This window comes from Solanum lycopersicum, chromosome 12 (genome assembly GCF_036512215.1).
Source record: "Solanum lycopersicum chromosome 12, SLM_r2.1".
Lineage (NCBI taxonomy): Eukaryota > Viridiplantae > Streptophyta > Magnoliopsida > Solanales > Solanaceae > Solanum > Solanum lycopersicum.
Genome location: NC_090811.1, coordinates 38,923,202 through 38,949,280, shown reverse-complemented (window position 1 = coordinate 38,949,280; position 26,079 = coordinate 38,923,202).

Sequence of the window (26,079 nt, the reverse complement as noted above, 5' to 3'; positions counted from 1 at the left end):
AAAAAGGGGTTGGGAAGGGAAGGATATGGCTGAAAAAGAGGAGTAAGGGGTGAAGAAGACAATAATTTTGATAGATGGTTTTAAAAAATTATTTCTTTTACAATTTTTAATATTTTGCTCCTCACTCGCCTTAATAGGCGAGTAGTTATAAACTTTTGTCACATATAATGTCACATAGGTCTGGACAATGGACAGAATTTTTTTTTTAATTGTATTTTATTGAGTTTAAAAATTCTATTGACAAAAGAATAAGTAAAAGGGTTTACAAAATAAATTTATATAAGTATCGTTTATGTAAAATGTAAAAAACATCAAGATTTAATATCTTTACACATATTTTGTATATTTTTCTGGTCTAATTTTTAGATACACAAAATAGATTATAAATAAGATTTAAGTAGAGATAAACAAATAAAGTAGATATTTAATTACTTTTGAGAAAAAAAATAGATGATAAGATGTAACAAATAAAACTATATACCAAACTACAAATTGAATTATATTTGGGAGAGAAAGTAAATAGTTTATTCCTAATTTTTATTTTTAATATCACAACTTAAATATATTTGTGAATCTTTCCTTCATTGGTGGCTTTTATCATCTGCATATGATATTTAAAGAGAGTTAACAGATGAAAAAGCAAAAAGAAAACAAAAAACGGAATTGTCTTCAATTGAGACCGTAACTAAATCATACTTATAAATAACAATCTCTTCAAACGAATAGAGCAACACATATATGCATGCTCAAAACACTACTTAAACTGCCCAAGATTGTTGGTGTCTTCATTATGTTGCCTTACCATTGCCATTTTGTAATTTAGTGTGTGTTTGATTAGAATGTAGAATGTAGATGACTGTTTTTTGAAAAAGCTTTTCAATTGGATTTATTTATTCATTTATGAATATGTAAAGATAGTGTACATAAGCAGTTTACGGTAACCACTTTTAAAAGCGAATAAAAAAATAACTACTTTGTCATGTTATCCTTTTTTTTTATATCCTACAGGTTAATTTAAATTTTTCTAAACTTGGTGGAAATTTTTCTACCGTATTTAATATATTTTTATTAAACTAAATGTTCGGTTAAAAAATCATCAAACTTCGTACGACTTTTTTTTTTACCGTATTTAAGTTATAATTTTTAAAAAAATTTAAAATAAAGACAGTTTCCATTTAAATGGGACTAATTTTAAAAATTATTTTTAAATGATTTATATTAATAATTTAAAAATACGATTCTTTTTGGTGATGATACGCATTCATGCGCTTTTTTCCTTTTCTATTATAGAATTTTAAATTTTAAATTAATTAATTTTGATAATTCATAAACTGTAACTTCTACTGTTATAAAATTTATTTTAAAAAATTAGACAGTCAGCATTTTATTAGGAACAAACATATTTAATTTATTAAAAAATGGAAACCAATACAACATTTTTAACGTAAACATCTTTAAAATGATTTCTAATTTCTGTTTTGTAAATTGTTATTTATTACTTAATATTTTTACTAATTTTGTGGTGGTGATCCATGGACCTTTTTTCTTTTCCTATTATATATAGATAGTTAATATGAATTACTAATGAGTATTAGTATCGCATGTCCAATCAAATAATGTTTTGATTTTATATAAGTACTTGATGATGATAAAATTCATCCTAATCTTATTCATAGTAAGGATTAGTTCTTGAAATGCATTAACCGTTTTTAAAATAAACTAAGAAGATTAATGATAGCACATGGTGTGCGATGAATTGATATTTGTGTTAATTAATGAATTTAAAATTTAAAAATTATTTTGGGACCTAGTATTGAAAATAATAACTCAAATTTTGGCTACAATCTAAATATAATTTACACAACATATTATATCCTCCATAAAACCCTCTTCTCTGGTCCAATCATGCAAATGAATACAATTTTTATTTAATCAATATCATTTCATAAAATGAGGATACACCAAATCAACTGTGTTCTAAATTATTAGGATTCATTCCAAAAACTGTTTTTTATTCAATATATTTTTTCTATTTTTAAAATAATTCACCTGTAGTTGTAAACCATTATCTATTTAAAAAATGTTGTTATAATTTATTTTTTATTAATAAATATAAAAGGCTTAAAACTTATAAATTAATTACGAAGTAAAGATAACATGAAGTGAGAGAGAACTGGAAGTGTAGGTTATGTGTAGTTCTTTTATAATTTTTTGGTAATTTGTAAATTACTGAATTAATTTTTATGAAAATTTTTACAATTATACCGACTATTTTTTGAATAATTATTTATGAAATTAAAATTTTATATATTTCTTTGGAACAGTGTTTCAAAAATTATATAAGAATGCACAAAATCAATTGTGTTTTAAATTATTAGAAATTTTCCCGGAATGATAGTTTTATTCAAATTTTTTTGATAATTTCAAATTATTTATTTAATTTTTTTCTATAAAAAAACAGCTAATGTTAAAGTTAATAAATATAGTAACTAATCACTTTATCTCTAAAAAAAATTGAATACATTTGAGATTAAATCTCTTTATGTATGTACATATTTTTTTAATTAATAAATTTAACTTTGTGAAATCTGCAAATTAGTAATGTATAACTATTAGTTTTTTTTGGGAAATTTTGTTTGAAATTTTTTTACATACTTATTTATCAAATTAAGATTCTATTTATTTTTTGAAACAATTTTTACATTTTTTCTTATAAGGATGTAAAAAATGAATTGAGTTCTTGTAATGACCAGGTTGTGTCATTATAGAAAAGCCAACAGGGGAAAATTTTAGGCCGGAATTTTTTCGTAGTAATTACAATTTTTCCGACCTAGTTCAAATTCCGACGAAATCAGATTCATTAACATGCAGAGAAATCTGGTAACAATCGGGTGAACCATTTATGATTTTGAATGCATGAGAAGTGATATAACTTGTTAAGGAATCTAGATGACTTTATGAAATCGAATTCAGACATCTACAACTCAAGAAATTGCTCTTAGCGTAAAGGGTATTTTCTAAACATCGTAGGTCAGAGGTGTGTTGTGAAATGGGGATTTGGGAATCCTTTAATTTCCTCACTGGTTCATAAATCCCATTGTGGCACCGGATTTTCCTGCTTAACGCTGCCGTTGTGGCAGGTAGAACACGAACTAAAGTTGTTAATAAACCCCTAAATGACCTCATCATGAACTTTTCAACTGTTTGAGCTAAGTAACGAACCCAGGCGACTCCTACTTATTTTTCTCCATTCTTGAGGCTAAAGGTAAGCTTTTCACTTTCAGAATCCATTTTTTGTTCGATAGAACTGAATAGAATGGGTTAATAATGACAGGAAAGTATTTTAATATACATTCAATGGAGGAAACAACTCTAAATCGGATGATTGGAATCATGATTTTGATCTAGGGTTCATAGAATTATTAGGAATCTGGATAATTAATGATTGTTTATTCATTCCCATATTATATTAATTAATTGTAGACCAAGAACAAGCGGAACAAATTCAAAAAGGGAAAAATCAAGTTTCTTAGGCTTTCAAGCTTGTTTTGAGGTAGGTGATGGTTGTAATTCTATGATTGTGTGATGTATTTTTGTTATTATTTCACTATGATGCATGTATGTATGTGAATGCTGCATTGTTGAATTCACACTAGTTAAAATGAGATGGATAAATGATTATATGTCATGAATCATTGTTGATTGTATGACTTGATAATATACTTGTGTTTGTGATTGTGGTGTGTTGATGGATCGGATTGCCACGTTCCAGCATAACTAATTTGGATCGGATTTCCATGTTTCAACATATATTTTTGATCGAATTTCCACGTTCCGACATACATGGAATCAGATTGTGATATTTCGGCATAATTATGGGATCGGGTACGACTTTCTGGTGAACTAACAGTTTAAATGTGGGTTCCTTAAGAGGACTAACTATTTGACATACTTGTGATAAATGTGAAATTGTTGAAACATAAGACATTTAATATTGTATATGTTTGATATATTGCATGATTATGCTGTTGTAATTGACTTGGTTATGTTGCACTTAGTGGATAGTCGCGTGATCCTACCACTATACGATGGTTGTGTACTATAACTACATTTGCCATTTTTTTAAGTACAAGGCATCATTCAATGTCTATTGATAGACCTCGCTTAGAGGATTTGTAATTGTCTCTTTCAAATTCAAGGGCAAGATAGCATCTTTCGAGCTACTTTCGATTCTCTTTGGGTCTATGTCCACATTTCGTACTTAGTCTAGGTGTTAGATGTTTTATGTTAGTTGTGGTGATGACCCTTGTTGTTTTAGACTTAGTTTTCGTTAGTGGTTTTGGTACATTGACTTTCAGGTTCTAGGTTATTTATTTCCGCATTTGTTTTGTTAGTTCTTCAAAATCCTCGTTGAAGTTTATGAGAACTTCTTACTTAGTTTATTTAACTTGCTTCCATAACTTAAATGCCTTAGTTTTAGATTAATTGCTTTAGTTTGGATCGTAATAGTAGTTATTCCACCGGAGGGTTAGTGTGGGTGTCAATCACGACGGTTTGGGTCGTGACAGAAGTTGGTAACAGAGCATAGGGTTGTTGATCTCAATGTACCAGAACGAGTCTATGAGAGTATCACAGAACGGTACAGAAACACCTTTACTTTTCTTCGAGAGGCTATCGGACTTTAGGAAACTTCTCTATTTTTCTCTTGTCTCATTTCGAGCTATAACTTGGGTTCAATTGGTGTTTGGGTTATACAAATTGGTATATAACCTCATTCATTCTTCTGTCTATAGATGGTTAATACAAGATTCAACGGTCTCTGTCCCGTCCCTCCAGTCAATGCACCAACTGAGTAACCTGCAGCGGGAGGTCGAGGTAGGGGTAATGAAGATCTAGGGGTAGAGGTTGTGGGAGAATAACGCCTACTCGGAATGAGGTACCAGTTGAAGATTCTCTTATAAATGAGAATCCTCCTATACATAATGAGAAGTTAGTATTGAGGAAAATTGATAAGAGTAAGAGGTACAAGCACAGACTATAGTTGTTCATCACTTGGATCTAGTGTTAGCGAAGAACATCATGTCTTTCCTAAAAAGTTTGGTTGGTCATGAATTTGTCCCCCCTGTCCAAGCAACTCAGGCTCCCGCCAATCTTTCGATTACTAGTTTTACTCCTAGGATGAGCGGAACGGGGGGTAATGATGTTTTCTTCCGTCTTTCTTTGGTTTTTGTTATGAATGGAAATGAGCATGAAATGTTGAATAACTTCTTGAAGCTTAAGCCTCTGGTATTATTGGGTTTCAAAATTGAAAATGATTATGAGTTTTATCTTAGACTGTTATGAGATGCTGCATAAATTCGGTATTGTTCTCCAACATGAGGTTGAGTTTTTGTCTTTCCAACTTCAAGGTGAGGCAAAAAGTGGTGGAGAGCTTATATGGAGTGCATGTCTTATACCTCATCTCCACTTACTTGTACTCAATTTCATGTTGTGTTTCTAGAAAAGTATGTACCGAGAACTTTGAGGGATCGCAAGAAGGATGATTTTATTGCCTTAGAGCAAGGTTGTATAGTTATGGCTGCTTGTGAGGCCAAGTTCAATGCTTCATCTAGATATGCCACACAGTTGGTTAGTACAGAAGAGGAGATGATCCTCTTATTTATTAGGGGATTGAATTCTAAGTTGCAAGTATTATTTGTTCATATGACTGTTGAAGGGAGAAGCTTCAATAAGGTGACATACTATGTTAACAAAGTGGGGGGGGATAAAAGATGGTCAGGATAAGGCGTTCGCTAAGGGAGCAAAGAATTCTAGAAATTTTCAGGGCACCTATTCTAAAGGATCCGTTAGGCCGAAGCTGGCATCCAAGCCGATTCAGTCTGCTATGCCTGCCTCTACAGGTAACTATTTGAGAACTCCATCTTATAATTTTCAGGATATAAGAGGAGTCACCCGTTCGACGGGTAACAAACCATTTGTTGGTCAATACTTACTACAATTTTAGAGATCTTGGACATATGAGGAGAGGCTTCCCTAATTTGCATGTGCTAGACTCTGCGCAACAACCATCAAGAGTAGTGGTACCTATGGGGAATGGTAATATTGGTAAAAGACGTCCACAAGGTAGGTGATAAGGTACTCACTAAAGCTGTGGAGGTAGAGGAAATGGTGGTGGAGGCAGAGGTAACACACAACTAGGCAAGGAAGTAGCTCGTCAAGATAATAGGGCTCAATGTTATGCTTTTCGGAGCAAGAATGAGGCAGAGGTGTCTGATGCAGTAATCACATGTATTATTCTTGTATGTGATGGAAGCCTAATGTGTTGTTTGATCCAGTTTCTACCTATTTGTATATATCTGTGAGATCTGTCTCAAAATTTGATATGAATTGTGATGTTCTTGATTCCCCTATCCATGTATCTTCCCCAATTGGAGAGTCAATCATAGTTATTCATGTCTACCGTGCTTGCCTTATTTTATTTATGGATTTTCAGACTTATTATGATTTGGTGATTTTGGATATGATTGACTTTGATATAATCTTAGGCTTGACTTGGTTGTCCCCCCCTACTATGTTGTGTTGAATTGTAATAGTAAGTTTGTGACTCTTGAAATTTCAATAAAGGAAAAATTAGAGTGGGAAGGGGTGTAAAAGCCTAAGCAAGCAAAAATTATATTTTCCATTCAGGCCAGTAAATTAGTAGAGCGAGGATGTTTGTCTTATTGTCCCTTATTTGGCCCATATTAGATTGAGGCTCCACCCATTGGGTCTATTTCTGTGGTGTCTGAACTTAGTGATGTATTTCCTAATGACTTGCCTAGTATGACTCCTGATACAGATATATATTCTGGAATTGATTTAGATCCTGGTACATGTTTATTTCCATCCCTCCGTATCGCATGGCTCTAACAAAATTAAGAGAGATTAAACCCCAAATTCAAGAGCTTCTAGACAAAGAATTTTCTCTCTCTAGTTCTTCCCATGGGGTGCTCCAATTTTATTTCTTAAAAAGAAGGATGGTAGCATGAGAATGTTCATAGATTATAGTCAATTGAATAGGGTTACTAATCAAAACAAGTATCCTTTGCCTCAAATAGATGTTCTCTTTGACTAGTTGCAAGGGGCAATAATTTTCTCAAAAATTGATCTAAGATCCGGTTACCATCAATTGAAAATTACGCCAAAAGATGTGGACAAAATGGCATTTAGAACTCGATGTGGGCAGTATGAGTTTTCGGTTATGTATTTTGGTTTGACCAATGCGCTTGCATCTTTCATAAGTTTAATGAATGGGGTATTCAAACCATTTCTTAATTCATTTGTGATACTAATTATTGATGATTTCTTGGTCTATTCAAAGAGTGAGAAAGATCATGTCGACCATCTTCGTATTGATCTGGGTGTTCTTGGAAAACAAAGTTGTACGGAAAAATTTTTAAGTTTGAATTTTGGTTGAAATCAGTTTCATTTTTGGGTCATGTAGTCTCTAAAGAAGGGGTAATGGTAGATCCTCAAAAGATTGAGGCGGTTAAGAATTGAGTTCAACCTAGATCTATGATGGAAGATAGGATTTTTGTGGACTCACTAGCTATTATAGTTGGTTCGTTAAGATTTTTTCTTCCATTTCTACTCACTTCACTAATTTGACCAAAAAGGAGATACCATTTGAATGGACTAAAAATGTGAGGAAATCTTCCAAAAGATCAAAACTCTCTTGACCACCGCGCCAATCCTAGCATTATCTATTGAAGATAAAGATTTATTGTTTATTGTGATGCGTCTCATTCTGGTTTGGGGTGATGTGTTGATGCAGGATAAGAATGGTGTAGCTTATGCATTGCTCTAATTTAAGGTGAATGAGAGAAATTAGACGACATGCTTTTGAGTTGACAGTGGTAGTGTTCGCTCTTAAGGTTTTCCTCCATTACCTCTATAGTGTTAAGTGTGAAATTTTTATCGACCATCATAGTTTGCAGCACGTGTTCACTCAAAAGGATCTGAATTGAGACAACAAAGGTGGATGAAATTACTTAAATATTATAATGTGACAATTCGATACTATACAGGCAAGGCTAATGTGGTGACTGACGCTTTGAGTAAAAAACGGTGAGTATGGGTAGTTTATTTGGCTGGAGAATATCCAAGTGGTCTTTTGCCAAGGAAATTCAGATATGAGAGTCGAAATTGATGCAATTGGGCATCTTAGAAACAGGTGGGGTGTTAGCTAGTATTGAAGTGAGCGCAACATTCATTGATGAGATTAAGGCCAAGCAATTTGAAGATGTAGATTAGGAGGAGCTTAGGACGAAGATTACGATGAGGGACCACTCTTGATGTGAATGGTGTGCTCAACTTCAAGGGTATAATATGTGTTCCTAGATTAGGTGGCTTGATTGGAAAGTTGTTGGCAGAGGCTCACAGGTCGCGATATTCTATTGATTCGGGTGTGACCAAGATGTATAGAGATCTTAAACAAGTTTATTGGTTGTCGGGCATGATGAAAGACATCATCGAGTTCGTGTCAAAGTGTCAAATTGTCAACAATTGAAGTATGAACATCAAAGTCCTACAGGTTTGCTTCAAAGTATGCCAACTCCAAAATGGAAGTGGGAAAGAATAGTCATGGACTTTGTGGTTGGTCTTCCTAAGATCTTGGGAAGGTTTGATTCTACTTGTGTAGTGGTTGATAGATTGACTAAGTCAGCCCATTTTATTTCGGTAAGAATAGAATATAATGTTGAACAATGGATATAGTGTATGTGAAAGAGATACTGAGGTTGCATGGAGTACCCTTTCTATCATATCAGATTGTGGTACCCAATTCACTTCCAAGTTTTGGCGAAAATTGCATGATGAATTGGGCAGACATGTCACTTTTAGTAAAGCCTTTCATCTGTAGTCAGAGAGGACTATCAAGTGTTAGAAGACATTTTGAGAGCATGTGTGACTTATTTTGAAGGCCATTGGGATTAATTCTTACCTTTGTGTGAATTCTCTTAAAATAATAGTTACCAGTCTAGCATATATATGGCATCATTTCAAGCACTCTATGGGAGGGGATGTAGATCACCCATAGGATTGTTAGAGGCTGGAGATATGAAACCTTTTAGGGGGTGGATTTAGTGAAGGATTCTCAAGATAAGGTGAAGATATCCAAGCGAATCTTCTATCAGCCCAGAGTAGAGAAAGGAATTATGCGGATCATAAGGTTAGAGATGACATTTCAATCCAGTGAAATATTTTTCTTAAGGTGTCACTCATGAAAGGGGTGATGAGTTTTGGTAAGAGGGATCAGCTAAGTCCTAGATACATTGGTCCATTTGAGATTCTTGAATATGTGGGACTAGTAGCGTATATGTTGGCTTTACCTCTTAATTAATCAAGTGTTCATCCGGTATTCCATGTACCCATGTTGAAGAGGTATCATGGTGACATGGATTATATCATTAAGTCGGACTCAATTGTGTTAGATAATTTCACGACCCAGACCTTCGTGATTGCCATCCACACTAACCCTCAGGTGGGAGAATCATTACTGCAATCCAAACTAAGCAACTAAACCAAAACTAAGACAATTAAGTTACAGAAGCAAGTTAATTAACTAAACAAATGTGAAATCTAAATAGCTAGAATCTGAAAGACAATTACAAAAACATCTAAAAAGATCCATAAATATAAAAAGAAGGGATACGTCCCTAAACTAATTAACTACTCATCTATCTAAAACCACTATCTAGGTCCGAAAATGGTGGACATAGAATAAAGAGAATCACATGGCATCCCGAAAGAATTGTTTCACCCTTGAATTTGAGCAACAATCATTGATCTCCTAAACAAGGTCTATGAATAGCCGCTTAATGATGCCCTTTACTCAACAAAAATAAGAGCAAGTGCAGAATTAGTACACAACCACCATATATTGGTAGATCAACCGACTATCCCACTAGTGTAACATAAACAAGTCAAGCAATATTAGAAACACATGTATATTTATCAATGTATACAACATTATCAACATGAAAATTAAGCCATACATTTCATATTTATCATTACATCATTGGTCTTCTCACAGAACTGAAACCCAAATTGTTAGCTTGCCTTCACATGGCAATGTGATCCTTGTTTTATGCCGGAATGTGGCAACAGATCACAATTAGCTTTTCACAGTGTGACAATCCGATCCCATTTTTATGCGAGAATATGGAAATCGATATAGTTAGCTTGCCAGAACGTGAAAATCGTTTTACGAAAATATATAAGTAAAGTAAAAAATGATTAAGTTTCAAAAAATTGATTAATCTTATGATTTAAGAGAAACTGACTTTTAAAATTACAGAGTCGCCACTTGATTTTTTTAGTAAAATCAAGAAAACTTAAAATTATTTTTCGAAAGATTTATAAAAATCAGTTGAAAATGGTTCGAAGTTCAAATGTAAATTCCAAGAAGGTATTAGGCCCTCGGAGTGTTCACTAACTTGCGGTTGATCAGAGATTTGACTAGAAATAACTTTTTATTTAATTTTTCAAATTTTAAACTAAAGTGAAGAAAGTTCAATTATTTATGTATTTGCTATCACTTTCTAAGAAAAAAATAATATAAAGGAAATCATTCATAAAAGGATATATCTTAAATAACAAGACGAGATAAAATGGAATTAAGTAATAAGTAACATTTTGACATATAAAAAGATGACCATCTTTGGGGAATAATTAAATTAAAACGAAAATGTTAGTCATTTGAAAAATAAATAAGAGAAGGAAAAAGGGATAGAAAATTGACTTTAGGCTAATTAACCCCAAATCCACAAATCTGATGGGGCTAACTTATTCCCCTGTCCTATATCTAAATGGGCCTTGGCCATTTTCTTTTTTACACCTGCAGTTAAGACATTGGGCCTGTTTTCCCTAAAAAAAGGTGTATACAGTTTACGTATACTACTATATACGAGGCGTGTTCGACCCATTTTTGGGCCTTCCAAGGCCTGCATTTTCTTGAAACTATATATCCTGTATTTTTACCTGCTTTTCACTTTTTTGCACCATCTATTATATATTTAAACGGTATACTAGTGTATACAGCCGATATCGGTCTTTTTCGTTGTATATTGTATCATATAACAAATGTATACAATCTATTTGGTCCTTGCAACCTGTATTACCCTTTTTTAATCAAGTATTTATTACGCTAAGTTGTATATCAGTGTATGCAACTTGTATCTCAGCCTATTTTCAGCCTTCCAAAAACAATAGTGCCGCTCGTTTTTTCAATTGTTTCAATCTTCCAAAATCCATGAAAGGATGGGCTGACTCGAAATGCAATTTAATGGTATGCGAGGGATTGGAAGTCCGTGAGGACTCGGTCCAACTTCATGCATAAAAGAAAAAGAGAAGAAGCTTAGTGTTACTCTTGCTTAAGCCAACCTAATCAACCAACACCTACTAAATCGAGTAATAATAGTAAAACACTCCAAGATGAATTCAATATGAACCTTTCAAAAAATTATATGATGTATATATGCTACCCAAGACAATACTAACAAAAGATATTGAAAAAGGAAATAAATAATACTCAATGCATTTGATATTTTTTAAAATCCAAAGAAAATGGAGTAGTTATATTGAGAGGGAATAATATGCTATAATTTAAAAGTAAAGACAAACATAATCACATTCTAGCACATTTGGAGCTAAAGAGAGCAAGAAACACTCAAATTAAGTAAAGAAGAAAATTTGCAATAAAAATGAATTGCAATGAACAATCATGCTTCAAAGAAGAAAAAAATGTGTATTTCCTAATAATGGATACACAAATAACTAGTGGAAATTAAAAGAAATGCTAAAATTCTAAACAACACTTTGAGGAATCAAAACCAAACCATAAGGATTCATAGAAATGTATAGTCATTCTCTATGTATACCCAAAAAGCAAAAATAAATCATCATTAAATCTAAAGTCCAAATAACATTATGAACCTAGAAATAACAAGCCAACAAATTTCAATCCATTGAAATAACTATAATAAATGGATCATAATTTTTTATATATTTTAACATGCCAATTCCACCTAAGTACAAACACTAAAAAAATAAAAAAATAAAATTGACATTCTCATCCATAAAAGAATCATAATGTATCCAACATATTTCATATCAGAAAAAAACCCACCGAGGCAACAATGTAGTTGTATAAGTTTCATAGTTTGATACATAAGTAAAAGAACTAACAGGTTTATATATATATATATATATATATACTTTTCCTAAAAACGTAATGACAATAAATACATGATGATGAACAACAGAGACCATTTCGGAATCAAGATGAAATTAATCAGGCCTATAATTACACATACTAAAATTCCAACAAAGAAAAAAAAATTCAAAATTGAATAAGTTTCGAAAACAAAAAACAAATATAGGATATGGATTCTAAGACGGAAGGAGTGAGGGATGTTACCTTTTTCCGGGCAACGAACTAGGGACGTCAACGAGCTAATCACGATGAGCTTCTTCTAATTCCACAAGCCAAAGAATCACTTTTCCATCCAAACTTTGTTTTTTGATTCCAAAAGATCTCCCCCTAACATTGAAGGCAAGAAAGATTTATATAGAGGAAGTGATAGAACACGATTTTGAAGGGGAAACAGAATAAATTTGAAATTCAAAATTCAAATTTTCCCAAAAGATAAGGCTGCAAGCTCCATTTACTACCACTCTCGTACAACTAGTCAACGGAAAAATGGTCTGAGACGTTCGATTCATAGGTGAAGGGCGAAGAGCACTTGAGATCAAGACAGTTGAAAAGTTCGACAACGACTCTTGGTATCGGAGGGAAAGGAGAGAGGAGACGCGGGTCATGTTGAATTTGGTCATTGGATTTTCTGGACTGGGTTCTCTGTTTCGATATTTTTGGATGAAGAAGAAGAGACGTACAAGGAGCTGGGTTGGTTTTGTGTTGTATTGGAGTGTTTGGGTTGGGTATTTGCTAGAAATGGGTCTGGATTATTTATTGGGCTGAAGGGTTGAGTAATTAGGAGTGGGTTAGACTGATGGGAATTGGGATTAGAATGAGAAATTAGGTTGACTGAATATCATGAAACGGGTTGCTAAAAATTGCGAACTAAAAGTCCCAAAAGTGGTCTGTCCAAATGGGTTTAAGGATTTCACTAATAACTAAACAATCGGAATCAATATAAATTAATTAATGAGATTCTTAATCTTAACAAAATAAAATAATTATTTTAATTGTAAACTAATTAACATAAAATATATAAGTTATTTTTAAACCTCACTAGTTGTCTAAATACTTTACAAAAACTAAATTCTTTTTGAGATGATTTTTGAATAATCATAAAATATATTAATTATGTAAAATATATATATTATCTAACTTATAAAAATGAAAAAACTATCAACAAAAAATAAACTTGAAAAATATTTTGAGTTTTATAAAACTAATTATTCCAAAAAGTTTTGGGGAATTAAGAAGGTCGACGATTAATTTATATTGTGGAGGGTCAAAATTGGGTGTCAACAACTGTCCCTCATTTTACTTGGATTGATGCAAGAAATTTGAGGAAAATGAAATTGATCAATCCAATTTTGACCGGCTACATCTTTATCTTTTGGAAAAAGGACTTGGTGCAGACTTTAAGAATTATGGACGAACGCCAAAAGTGTGTTACCTACATATCTCAGGCTAAATGAGAATTCAGGCCACTTGTAGTTCGATAAGCTTGATATAACCCATAATTTTGAAAGAGTTCAAAGCCATCACAACTGAGTTTTCAACATTGAGCTCGCCTACATATCGTTGTATCTTTAGGAATCAAGCTGTCTGTAGTTTGACTCGATTGGTTGAGAAGGAAATCTATTATGCTAGATAACCTTCGGTCTGGACTTGTGACAAATTAAATTGAGTATGAAAAAGAGACTTGTAACTTCTTATCCATGAATATGACGCGCTTCATATCCATAATTAAGAACTTACACAGACGTAATTTCCTAAGCTCTTGGTGCATTGTTTACTTAGATTGGAAACTTTCTTTCGACATAAACCAAAATTTTTGGATGCGAGACTGAAACTGACAGACCTAAAGAAATATCAGCATGCCTTCTAATAGGGGTGTGGTTTGATTGTGGTGGAAGTCGCTCCCCTGCTCGTGTCCTAAGAGTTTAATACTCCTCTTGGGACTATGTCCTAGTTTGATGCTAAGAAAAAGTTCCACGTTGTGCTGCATCCTTATTGATGTCCTCCGCACCTGTGGTTTGATTTGAGAATTCATCCTCTTAGATGCTCTCGACAAATACTGAAACAACTTGTTAGTAGAAAATGTAACTAGAAAAGTGGTAGTATCTCTTACTATGCTTTTCAGTTACTCTTGATGTGAAAGATGTCTCATAAGTATGTTAAGTATATTTCTCTTTCGAACACAGTATGTCCGTTACAACTTATGATTTTCTGAGAATTTAGAGATGTCAGTGCTTGTTTTCTGCATGTCAAACTCCGATGATCTTTGCAACGAGCTAGCTAGCTCAATAATTATCCAACTATAAGGAGGTGGATGACTCAATAATTATGGATCTATAATAGTCCAAATGTAACGAGGTGGATGCTCGATAATATTTCATCTATAACGAGGTGGTTGGCTCGATAATAGTCCATCTATAACGAGGTGGATGACTCGATAATAGTCCAACTGTAACGAGGTGGATGGCTTGATAAAGTTCCAACTGTAACAAGGTGGCTAGCTTCATAATAGTCCAACTCTAACGAGGTGGATGAATCGATAATATTTCAATTGTAACGAGGTGGATAGCTTGATAATATTCCAACTGTAACGAGGTGGATGACTCAGTAATATTCCAACTATAACGCGGTGGATAGCTCGATAATAGTTCAACTGTAACGAGGTGGATGACTCGATAATATTCCAAATGGAACGAGGTGGATAGCTCGATAATATTCCAATTGTAACGAGGTGGATAGCTTGATAATATTCCAACTGTAACGAGGTGGATGCTCGATAATTATGGATGATAATAGTCCAACTGTAACAAGGTGGATGCTCAATAATATTCCATTTGTAACAAGGTGGATGGATCGATAATATTCCATCTGCAACAAGGTGGAGGACTCGATAATAGTCCAACTGTAACGAGGTGGATGACTCGATAATATTCCAACTGTAACAAGGTGGATAGCTTGTTAATAGTCCAACTGTAATGAGGTGGATGAATCGATAATATTTCAATTGTAACGAGGTGGATAGCTTGATAATATTTGAACTCTAATGAGGTGGATGACTAGTAATATTCCAACTGTAACGAGGTGGTTAGCTCGAAAATAGTTCAACTGTAACGAAGTGGATGACTCGATAATATTCCAAATGGAACGAGGTGGACAGCTCGATAATATTCCAATTGTAACGAGGTGGATAGCTTAATAATATTCCAACTATAACGAGGTGAATGCTCGATAATTATGGCTCGATAACAGTCCAACTGTAACAAGGTGGATGCTGAATAATATTCCATTTGTAACGAGGTGGATGGCTCGATAATATTCCATCTGCAACAAGGTAGATGACTCGATAATTGTCCAACTGTAACGAGGTGGATGGCTCGATAATATTCCAACTGTGACTCGATAATAGTCCAAATGTAACGAGGTGGATGGCTAGATAATATTCTAGGTGTAATGTGGTGGACAACTCTAGTAATATTCTATCTCTAACATGGTGGATGTCTCAATATTATACCAACTGTAACGAGGTGGATAACTCGATAATATTCCAATTGTAACGAGGTGGATGTTCTATTATATTCCAATATAATTCAAAAATGGAAACCTAAAATGGAAAAACATATATACGAACAACGTATGGGGTGGATCGCTTAACAAAACTATATGCGGAAGTCTTTGATTGACCAATCAAAACACATAATCAACTTATGGGGTGGATACCCTACAAATTAGAATTTTGACATCTGACATATACTAAAAACTAAATTGACGTATATGCATGTCGCGATGATAATATGTTCTTTAAAAGATAGAATTATCGAGGTGAATGACTTAATTCATCACATGAAGATTAAAGTCACTCTCGTCTTCCTTGACAAACTCAACAGAATTTGGGTTTGTTGTAGTCATTTTTAATCGTTATAAAAAACTTATAACAATTCGATCTATTTTGACTGTTAAGGACATATTGCGGTCACCATCTTCTTTCTGATGTGATGGACTCGTTGATTTTATCTTGCAACACTTCTAATATGGTGTCACTTTTGATCATCTTCAGAATTGATGTCGATTTAACATGTGGTTCTGGCTTTACAAATACTATCACCTGAAAAGCACGACATCAAACGTTATTATTGACGATGAAGTAAAGAATAAAAGTAAAGATAAAGAACTAGATTAAGTTATTTGGCTTATCGAGATATGCTATGATGAGCCTAATTATAACTTCGATCATGACTCGTAACTAGCGATTCTCCCGCACTTTGTTTCTTGCAACTTTGAAAGAATCTATTAGTGTTTTGCTTTAATATTCCTGCAAGATATAAATAAACTTGTTTATAAATCACTTGAGCCAATATAAAGAAATGGAGATAAAATGAGATGGAAGATTTACTAGGTTTTTTTAATGAGTCCACGATGGGTGCAAATGACTCCTTTTGTCATTCTTGACAACTTTATATAGCCATTTTTGTGACTTCGATAATCCTGCATCCAAAGAAAAATTCTTAGTTTGAAAGACTAATTTGTGTTGGTGTTGTCTCCATTCTCCTTCTTGCAGTTGGCTTACACACTTGCTCGTACTTTGTAAGACATATTTTATGGAATTTTTGAGGACCCTTCTCAAAAATTTTATCACGGTCTAAAATATGTAAGAACTCTCATAACTTGCTTTGTTAATTCTGAGGTTGCTCATTCTTAAATTTTGAGACCCATCCTCAAAATTCTGTCCTAGTTTGCCTCAATAATAATAAGTATAAGACTTTTAACAAATGATATTTTTGTGTGGAATATTTGAGATCATCTCAAAAATTGTCCCAGTTGCACATTTCAACATGATTTCCAACATGATTCTTCATAAAATATCATCTTGGAATTTATTCACCCAAAAAATCTACTAGTTGCATTTTGATATTTCAGTCTTGACTTGTTGAAAAAGTCCATTTTCGAATGTATTTTTGAGATCCTCTCAAAGATTCTATCCCAGTTTCCATTATAAAGAGAAATGGAAATCTTGCTCGGAATATGATCGAGCCGTTGTGGCGTCTACATATCCCGTTGAAGCAGGAATCAGGTCAAACGTAGTTCCCTTCTCGAGGATTAACAAAAATAAAAAACTTACAAAAAATGACCGAGACCGACATAGGCCGCCTACGTATCTCATTCTTTAGAATTCAGGTCGAACGTAGTTCATTACAATAAATGTGCTATAAAATTGGGGGGGGGGGGGGGGTTAAATACATTTCAAAAGAAAGGTAACAAAAACTTCATATGCAGAATTTTGGCCAACGTTGGGAATTCTTCTTCTCGACCTTTGATGATGAATATCTTCAAATGACTCCGTTCACAAATGTCTTGTGCTCACTCTTAAGCATCCAATATGTCATCCCTTGAGGTGCTTTCCTCAATATTTATCAAGTTGTTGTTGATCATGTTTTGTATCTTGTGCTTCAGAGTTGAACAATTTTCTGTGTCGTGTCCAACGACTCCTGAATGATAAGCACATCTGTGGTTAGCTCTGTAAAATTTTCCTAAAGGAGTGGCTGGTCTTCCTTATATAGGATAGAGCATACCTATTTCTTTAATAAAGTTGAGTTTGAGATTCCCTTAATGGTGTAAATACTTTAGGAGCCTTCCTAAATTTTGGGCGAGAAATTTTTTTCTGATTGACATTATGGTTTGATATTTCCTTTGAGAAACTGACCTCATATGGATAGTCATGACCATACTTACCTCCTCCACTTTTCCTTTATATGTATTCATATCACTAATTCTTGTAGATTTTCCATTAGATCGCAATGCGGTATGTTTGGTGACCTTTCCAGTCTTGCAACCATCTTCAAAGCTTCTCCCACTTTGACAATCACGACAAATTTTTATCCCATCATACACAACATTCTTTCATAGTACTCAGGCTCTTGAGTTCGAATGAACGTTTCAGTGATCTCACATTCGTACATGGGAGGTTGAACTTTTGCGACCTCTTTTCTCCAACGAAGAGCGTACTCTCGATAATTTTCTATAGACTTTTGTTTGATCTTCTCCAAGTAGTAGCAATCTAGGGCATCTTCTATGTTATGTCCAAATATTTTCATGAAATCCTTTGCGAGTGCGTTCCGACTTTTCCGTTGTTTCAGCTCTTGTGATGTTAGCTACTCGAAAGCTGCTCCACTAAGACTTCGACTGAAGAGACGTATCAACAATGCTTCATTTTTGCCAACTCCCACGAGTTGATCACAATAAACTTTCAATGTTCTAGAGGATTTCCATCAAAGGTGACGAACTTTGTCACTTTGGACCCTTCCGAGAGGTTGAGATTCGGATGGATGCACAAATCCTTATAGCTCAATCTATGGACTTCGGAAATATAATGCAACTCCTTCATCGCTTTCCTGATCTCTTCTTTCATATTCAGCTTGACTTCCTCTTCTTTTGACCTCCACTCGCTCTCATGTTCATTATAATGATCAAGCTCGGAACAGTTGACATAAGGTTCATTTGAAATTGGGATTTGGAAAATAGTCTTTTGAGGTATTGGTGGAGCAATGGAGGGACTCTGGGTATTTGGAGTTGCTTGATAATTATGGGGGAAAGTTTGAGCATTGTTTGTATTTTGGTTTTGAGGGATATGGAAGATTTGAAGGTTGGTCTCTTAAGGAGGATGTGGTGCTTGACACGATGTTGTGGGGTGACGGGGATTGGGGGTAGTTAAGTCAATGGTTGGAGGATTTTGAATGGGGTTAGAGAGTAGGTTCTGAACCTGTTCCGTGCTTGGGGGAGTAAAGTGGAGTGGAGGTCTTCCATATCTTGGAGGGTTAAAGGATGAAACTAGATTAGATAAATCTTGTATTCTTTGCATTTTGACCCTCATTTTGGAAATCTATTGCATCAACTGCATAATCAATTTATTTTTATCAGCAGCGGCGGGTTGAGCCACGACAATATCATTCATTTCAATCTCATCATCATTATCCCCCATTATTGTCTTTTCTTTTTGCAAACTTTGACCAGGGAAGGAATCTTCAGGGGTCTTAGATCTTGTGAATTACGAATGATCGACCAACTTATCAACACAGATTAGTTCTAAATACCTGACAAATGAAAAAACATAAAAGACCACTCTATTAGTGCCTAATGGTGGTAACTAATACAAGATATCACATATAGGTGAAAACACATAAGAGTTGCTTTATTCGGAAATAGACTTAGTCACCAATATAGAGAAACTAATAAAGAGAAATTACTAAATAGACAGGGATTTGTCTACTTGATTTTGGGATTACTGAATAAAAAATGTTAACTTGAGTCAAGACAAAGTTGACGGTAACTTTTATTGTCGTACTTCTGTTTTTTGACTGAGATGTAACTCTAATTTCTTTGTAAGAGTTGAAAAAAGATAAAATTTCTCAGAATGGGGGTCAAACCTTGGAAGGCTGCCTACGTATCTCATGGGTAGAATTAAGCTCCTATGTCGTTTGACCCTTGAATCTCTTTTCTATTTGAGACGTCGAATCTTTTTTTTGATATGAGAGTAATATTTAAAAAGTAAAGTTCAAATTTTATTGGTAAACTAAAGACTCGAAGAGTATTTGGACACATTTTTGATAATAACTTGATATTTGTGCTTAGGGGTTCTAAAAATATTTGAAGAAGAGTGAGCTAGAATATCTCCAGATAAAACAACATATTCAGATAAGCAGTTATAACACATAAGCAAATATTGCGCGTTCTAAACAAATATGTGACCCTTTTGTGCCAAGTGTAGGCTTAGCGATTTGAGGGATGTATACCGTCATTTGAAACATCTCATTGCCCAAAACTCAAATTTATACAAATTTAATGAATAAAAATAAATGGGGATACACATCGTGAAAAATGGGATCCAAAATAATCAGTCCCACGCGGGGATAAAATCCTATACTATTCGTCCATGAAAATACCTGCGCTCTTTCTTAATTTTCTGTCATTTTTGGGTGCAACCATCTTCAGATGGACTAGTAGTTTGTGAAGGTCATTCTTCGACTAGAGTTAACTATAATATATTCCTTATCCAATGAGACAAAAATTTTTCGTACAACGTATACATCCTTTAAATTTAAACAGATAAGTATGAACGTCCTTTTAGGTCGTAAGCCGTTTTGGACTCATGGTGGTCTTCCGATGAACCCAACAGCCTTGGGTATTGGGTCATCTTAGTTCAAATGCTCATAAATTTTGTATTTGGTTTAGCTCTATCCTATTTGACTAAGAGTGGCTTTGAACAGACCGGGGACCCAAACGGACAATTTGGGTTGGAACTCGCGACAACTGTTGGACGCATTACGAACCAATAAATTACCGCAAATTTAGAAAAAAGGTTGTATACAAAAGTCTGAATATGCGATGAAATGCATTGCCAGTTATATAATTAAAATACATTAGTCACAAATAAGCAATCCAATAATTAGAATTAGTCAAATATCAAATCCTTTTGGTTAGAACTTAATTGATCCCCAGTGGAATCTCCATTTTAGTTTTACAAAAATATATAAGTAAAGTAAAAAATGATTATGTTTTGAAAAATTGATTAATCTTACGATTTAAGAGAAACCAACTTTTTAAATTACAGAGTAGCCACTAGATTTTTTAGTAAAACCAAGAAAACTTAAAATTATTTTTCAAAAGATTTAAAACAGATAAAAATCAGTTGAAAAAAGCTTGAAGTTCAAATGTACATTCCGAGAAGGTATTAGGCCCTCGAAGTGTCCGCTAACTTGTGGTTGACCGACGAATTGACTAAAAATGAATTTTTATTTAATTTTTCAATTTCTAAACTAAAGTGAAGAAAGTTCAATTATTTATATATTTGCTATCACTTTCTGAGAAAAAAAATATTCTAAAAGGAAATCATTCCTAAAAGGATGTATCTTAAGTAACAAGACGAGATAAAATGGAACTAAGTAATAAGTATATATTTTGATATATAAAAAATGACCATCTTTGGGGAATAATTAAATTAAAACCAAAACGTTAGTCAATGAAAAATAAATAAGGGAAGGAAAAAGGGATAGAAAATTGAATTTAGGCTAATTAGCCCAAATTCACAAATCTGATGGGCCCAACTTGTTCCCCTGTCCTATATCTAAATAGGCCTTGGACATTTTCTTTTTTACACCTGCAGTTAAGACATTGGACTTTTTTGCCCTAAAAGAGGTGTATACAGTTTACATATATTAGTGTATACGAGGCGTTTCTGACCCATTTTTGGGACTTCGAAGGCCTGCATTCTATTGAAACTTTCTATCTTGTATTTTTACCTGCGTTTTCACGTTTTTGCACCTATCTAATGTATATTTTGACTGTATACTATTGTATTCAGCCGATATATTGTCCTTTCCCCATACATATTGGATCGTAACAAATGTATACAATCTATTTGGTCCCTACGACCTGTATTCCCCTTTTTAATCACGACTTTATTACGCTGGATCATATATCAGTGTATAAAGATTGTAGTTCATCCTTCCAAAAACAATACTGCAACTCCTATTTTCAATTCTTTCAAACTTCCGAAATCCAACAAAGGAAGAGCCGTCTCGAAATGCAATTTAATGGTATGCGAGGGATGGGAAGTACGTGAGGACCCGGTCCAACTTCATGCATAAAATTAAAAGAGAAGAAGCTTAGTGTTACTCTTGTTTAAGCCAACCTAATCAACCAACGCCTACAAAATCGAGTAATAAATAGTAAAACACTCCAAAATGAATTCAGTATGAACCTTTCAAAAAAATTTATGAAGTATATATGCTACCCAAGACAATACTAACAAAAGATATTGAAAAAGGAAATAAACAATACTCAATGCATTTGATATTTTTTAAAATCCAAAGAAAATGGAGTAGTTATATTGAGAGGGAATAATATGTTATAATTTAAAAGTAAAGACAAACATAATCACATTATTGCACATTTGGAGCTAAAGAGAGCAGAAACACTCAAATTAAGGAAAGAAGAAAATTTGCAATAAAAATGAGTTGCAATGAACAATCATGCTTCATAGAAGGAAAAATATGCTTATTTCATAATAATGGATAGACAAATAACTAGTGGAGATTAAAAGCAATGCTAAAATTCTCAACAACACTTGAGGAATCAAAATCAAACCATAAGGATTCATAGCCAAGTATAGTCATTCTTTATGTATACCCAAAAAGCTAAACTAAACCATCATGAAATCTAAAGTCCAAATAGCATTATGAACCTAGTAATAACAAGCCAACAAATTTTAATCCATTGAAATAACTATAATCAAGGGAGCATAATTTTCTATATTTTTTAACATGCCAATTCCACCGAAGTACAAACACTAAAAAAATAAAAAGTAAAATTGACATTCTCATCCATAAAAGGATCATAATGTATCCAACGTATTTCATATCAGAAAACATCTATTGAGGCAACAATATAGTTGTATAAGTTTCATAGTTTGATACATAAGTAAAAGAACTAACAGGTTATACTTTTCCTAAAAATGTAATGACAGTAAATACATGATGATGAACAAAAGAGATCATTTCGGAATAAAGAATAAAAGAAATTAATCAGACCTATATTTACACATACTAAAATCCCAATAAATAAGAAATTCAAAATTTAATAAGTTTCGAAAACAGAAACAAATATAGGATATGGGTTCTAAGAAGGAAGGAGTGCGGGATGTTTACCTTTTTCCAGGCAACAAACTAGGGACGTCAACGAGCTAGTCACGATGAGCTTCTTCCAATACCACAAGCCAAAGACTCACTTTTTCCTCCAACCTTTTTTTTTATTCCAAAAGATCCCCCTAACATTGAAGGCAAGAAGGATTTATATAGAGAAAGAGATAGGACACGATTTTGAGGGGGAAACGGAATAAATTTTGAAATTCAAAATATAAATATTTTCCAAAAGATAAGGCTTCCAGCTCCATTTACTACCACTCTCATACAACTCCTCAACGGAAAAATGGTTTGAGCCGTTCAATTCCTTGGTGAAGGATTAAGAACACTTGAGATAGAAACGCTTGGAAAGCTTGACAACGACTCTTGGCATCGGAGGACAAGGAGAGAGGAGACGCAGGTCGGGTTGCATTTGGTCGTTGTCTTTTCTGGACTGAGTTCTGTGATTCAATTTTTTTGATGAAGAAGAAGAGACGTACAAGGGGTTGGGTCGGTTTTGTGTTGTGTGCTGTTTGTATTGGAGTGTTTGGGTTGGTTATTTGCTAGAAATGAGCCTGGATTATTTAATAGGAGATTGGGCTGAAGGGTTAGGTAATTAGGAGTGGGATGGGCTGATGGGAATTGGGATTAGAATGAGTAATTAGGTTGACTGAAAATCATTAAATGGCTGCTAGAAATTGCAAACTAAAAGGCCCAAAAGTGGTTTGTCATATGGGTTTAATGATTTCGCTAATAACTAAATAATCAAAATTTATACAAATTAATTAATGATGTTCTTAATCTTAATAAAATAAAATAATTATTTTAATTGTAAACTAATTAACATAAAAATATAAATTATTTTTAGAACACACTAGTTGTCTAAATATTTTACTAAAACTAAAATCTTTTTGAGATGATTTTTGAATAATCATAAAATATTATAATTATATACATGACCATGTAAAATATATATATTATCTAACTTATAAAAATGACAAAACTATCAAAAAAATAATCTTGAAAATATTTTGCGTTTTGATAAAACTAATTATTCTAAATCGTTTGGGGAATTAAGAAGGTCAAAAATTAATTTGTATTGTGAAGAGTCTTAATTAAGTGTCAACAAGAATATGATCCCCAAACATACACTATAATCACAATCACAAGCATATCATCATGATCACACATTTACATCATGATTTCATGGCGATGTCGTTCATTTATCTCATTTACAAAAAGTGTGATGAATATTGTAACATTCATGCATATACAAGTATCACAATGAAGTAAGAACATACATATATCACACAAACATAGAATCACAAATATCACCTACCTCAAAGAAAGCTTGAAACCCTAACAAACTTGATCCTCCCTTTCCGGATTCATTCCTATTTTTCTTGGTCTACAAATAACTACAATAATACATGAATCAACAAACAATTGCTAATTACCCGAGACTATAACAATTTTACGAATCTTAGATCAAATTCATGATCCCAAGTAACCAATTTATGGTTGTTTGTACTACAAAATTCATAACAAATCACTTCCTCATCATTACAAACCTATTCTATTGTGTTCTATGGATCAAAAAACAAATTCAAGGATTGAAAAACTTTCTTTTAGCCTCAATAGTAGTGAAAAATGAGTAAAAATTGTCAGGGGCCGTTCCTTAGCTCTATAAGTCGAAAAGTGTCAAATAAGGTTGTTAAGGAGTTTATTTTATTTTGTGTCTGCGCGCAATAGTGGCGGCATTAGGACGGCTCAATTCCCCGCCAGGGCGGTATTCTCAGACCTGTGAGCTCCCTCAAGAATTTCCAAAACCCTATCTCAGAACACACCTCTAACCCATGACACTCAAAAAATACCCATTATGCTAAGTTTGTATATCGGAGATCTACTCACGCAAATTCAATTTCATAAATTCGTACGAGTTTGTTAATGAGTCATATAACACCTCATGTAATCAAATTCTTAATTAAGTCACTTATTTGTTACCATATTTCCCTGCACCCTAAAGACTCCAATTTCCTACGAATCAAGACAATGTTGGAAAAATCCAAATGCTACTAAAAAGTTTTTCCGGGCCTAATTTTTCCCCATTGGTATTTATTTAACAATGTAAATTTTTGTTACAATAGATACCAATTTACCCATCACTCATCCCTGAGTTACCAACTTAGGAAAAAAATCGAAGGGGGAAAAAGGTAGTACCTGATTTCACGAACGATTGAGAATATTTTTCTTGCATGTCCTTCTCGGTCTCCCAAGTAGCTTCCTCAACTAGGCAATGCTTACATTGAACCTTCACGGACTTAATCTCCCTGGTTCTCAACTTGCTCACATCACGATCAAGAATAGCAATCAGTTCCTCCACATATTAGAGGTCTTTGTCTAGCACATTGAGTCCCACTTAATGATATAATCCTCATCATCATGGTACCTCTTCAACATGGATACATTAAATACCAAATGAGCATTAGATAGATTAGGGGTAGAGCCAATCTATACTCTATTGGCCCTGCACATTCAAGAATCTCAAATGGACCAATGTACCTAGGAATTAGCTTACCCCTCTTACCGAATCTCATAACCCCTTTCATGGGTGATACCTTAAGAAAGACGTTCTCTTCAGTCTGAAATTCCATGTCTCTTACCGTATGAACCACATACTTCTTTTGTCTACTCTGGGCTGCTAAAATCTTAGCTTGAATACTCCGAACCATATCTTAAGCATCCTTCACTAAATCTACCCCAAAGGTTTCACATCTCCAGCCTGAAACCAACATATGTGTGATCTACATCCACTTGCATACAATGCCTCAAATGGTGTCATATAAGTGTTTGATATAACTATTATTATAAGAAAATTCACACAAAGATAAGAATTTATCCTAATTACCTCCAAAGTCGATCACATATGCTCTCAACATGTCTTCCAAACTTGAATAATCCTCTCTAATTGTCCATCTATCTGTGGATGAAAGTTTATACTAAAAGTGAGTTGGGTGCCCAATTATCGTGTAATTTCCTCTAAAACATTGAAGTGAATTGGGTACCACAATCCGAAATGATAGAAAGGGGAACTCCATGCAACCTCACTATCTCTTTAACATACACCTTAGCCAATTGTTCAACATTATAATTCGTTCT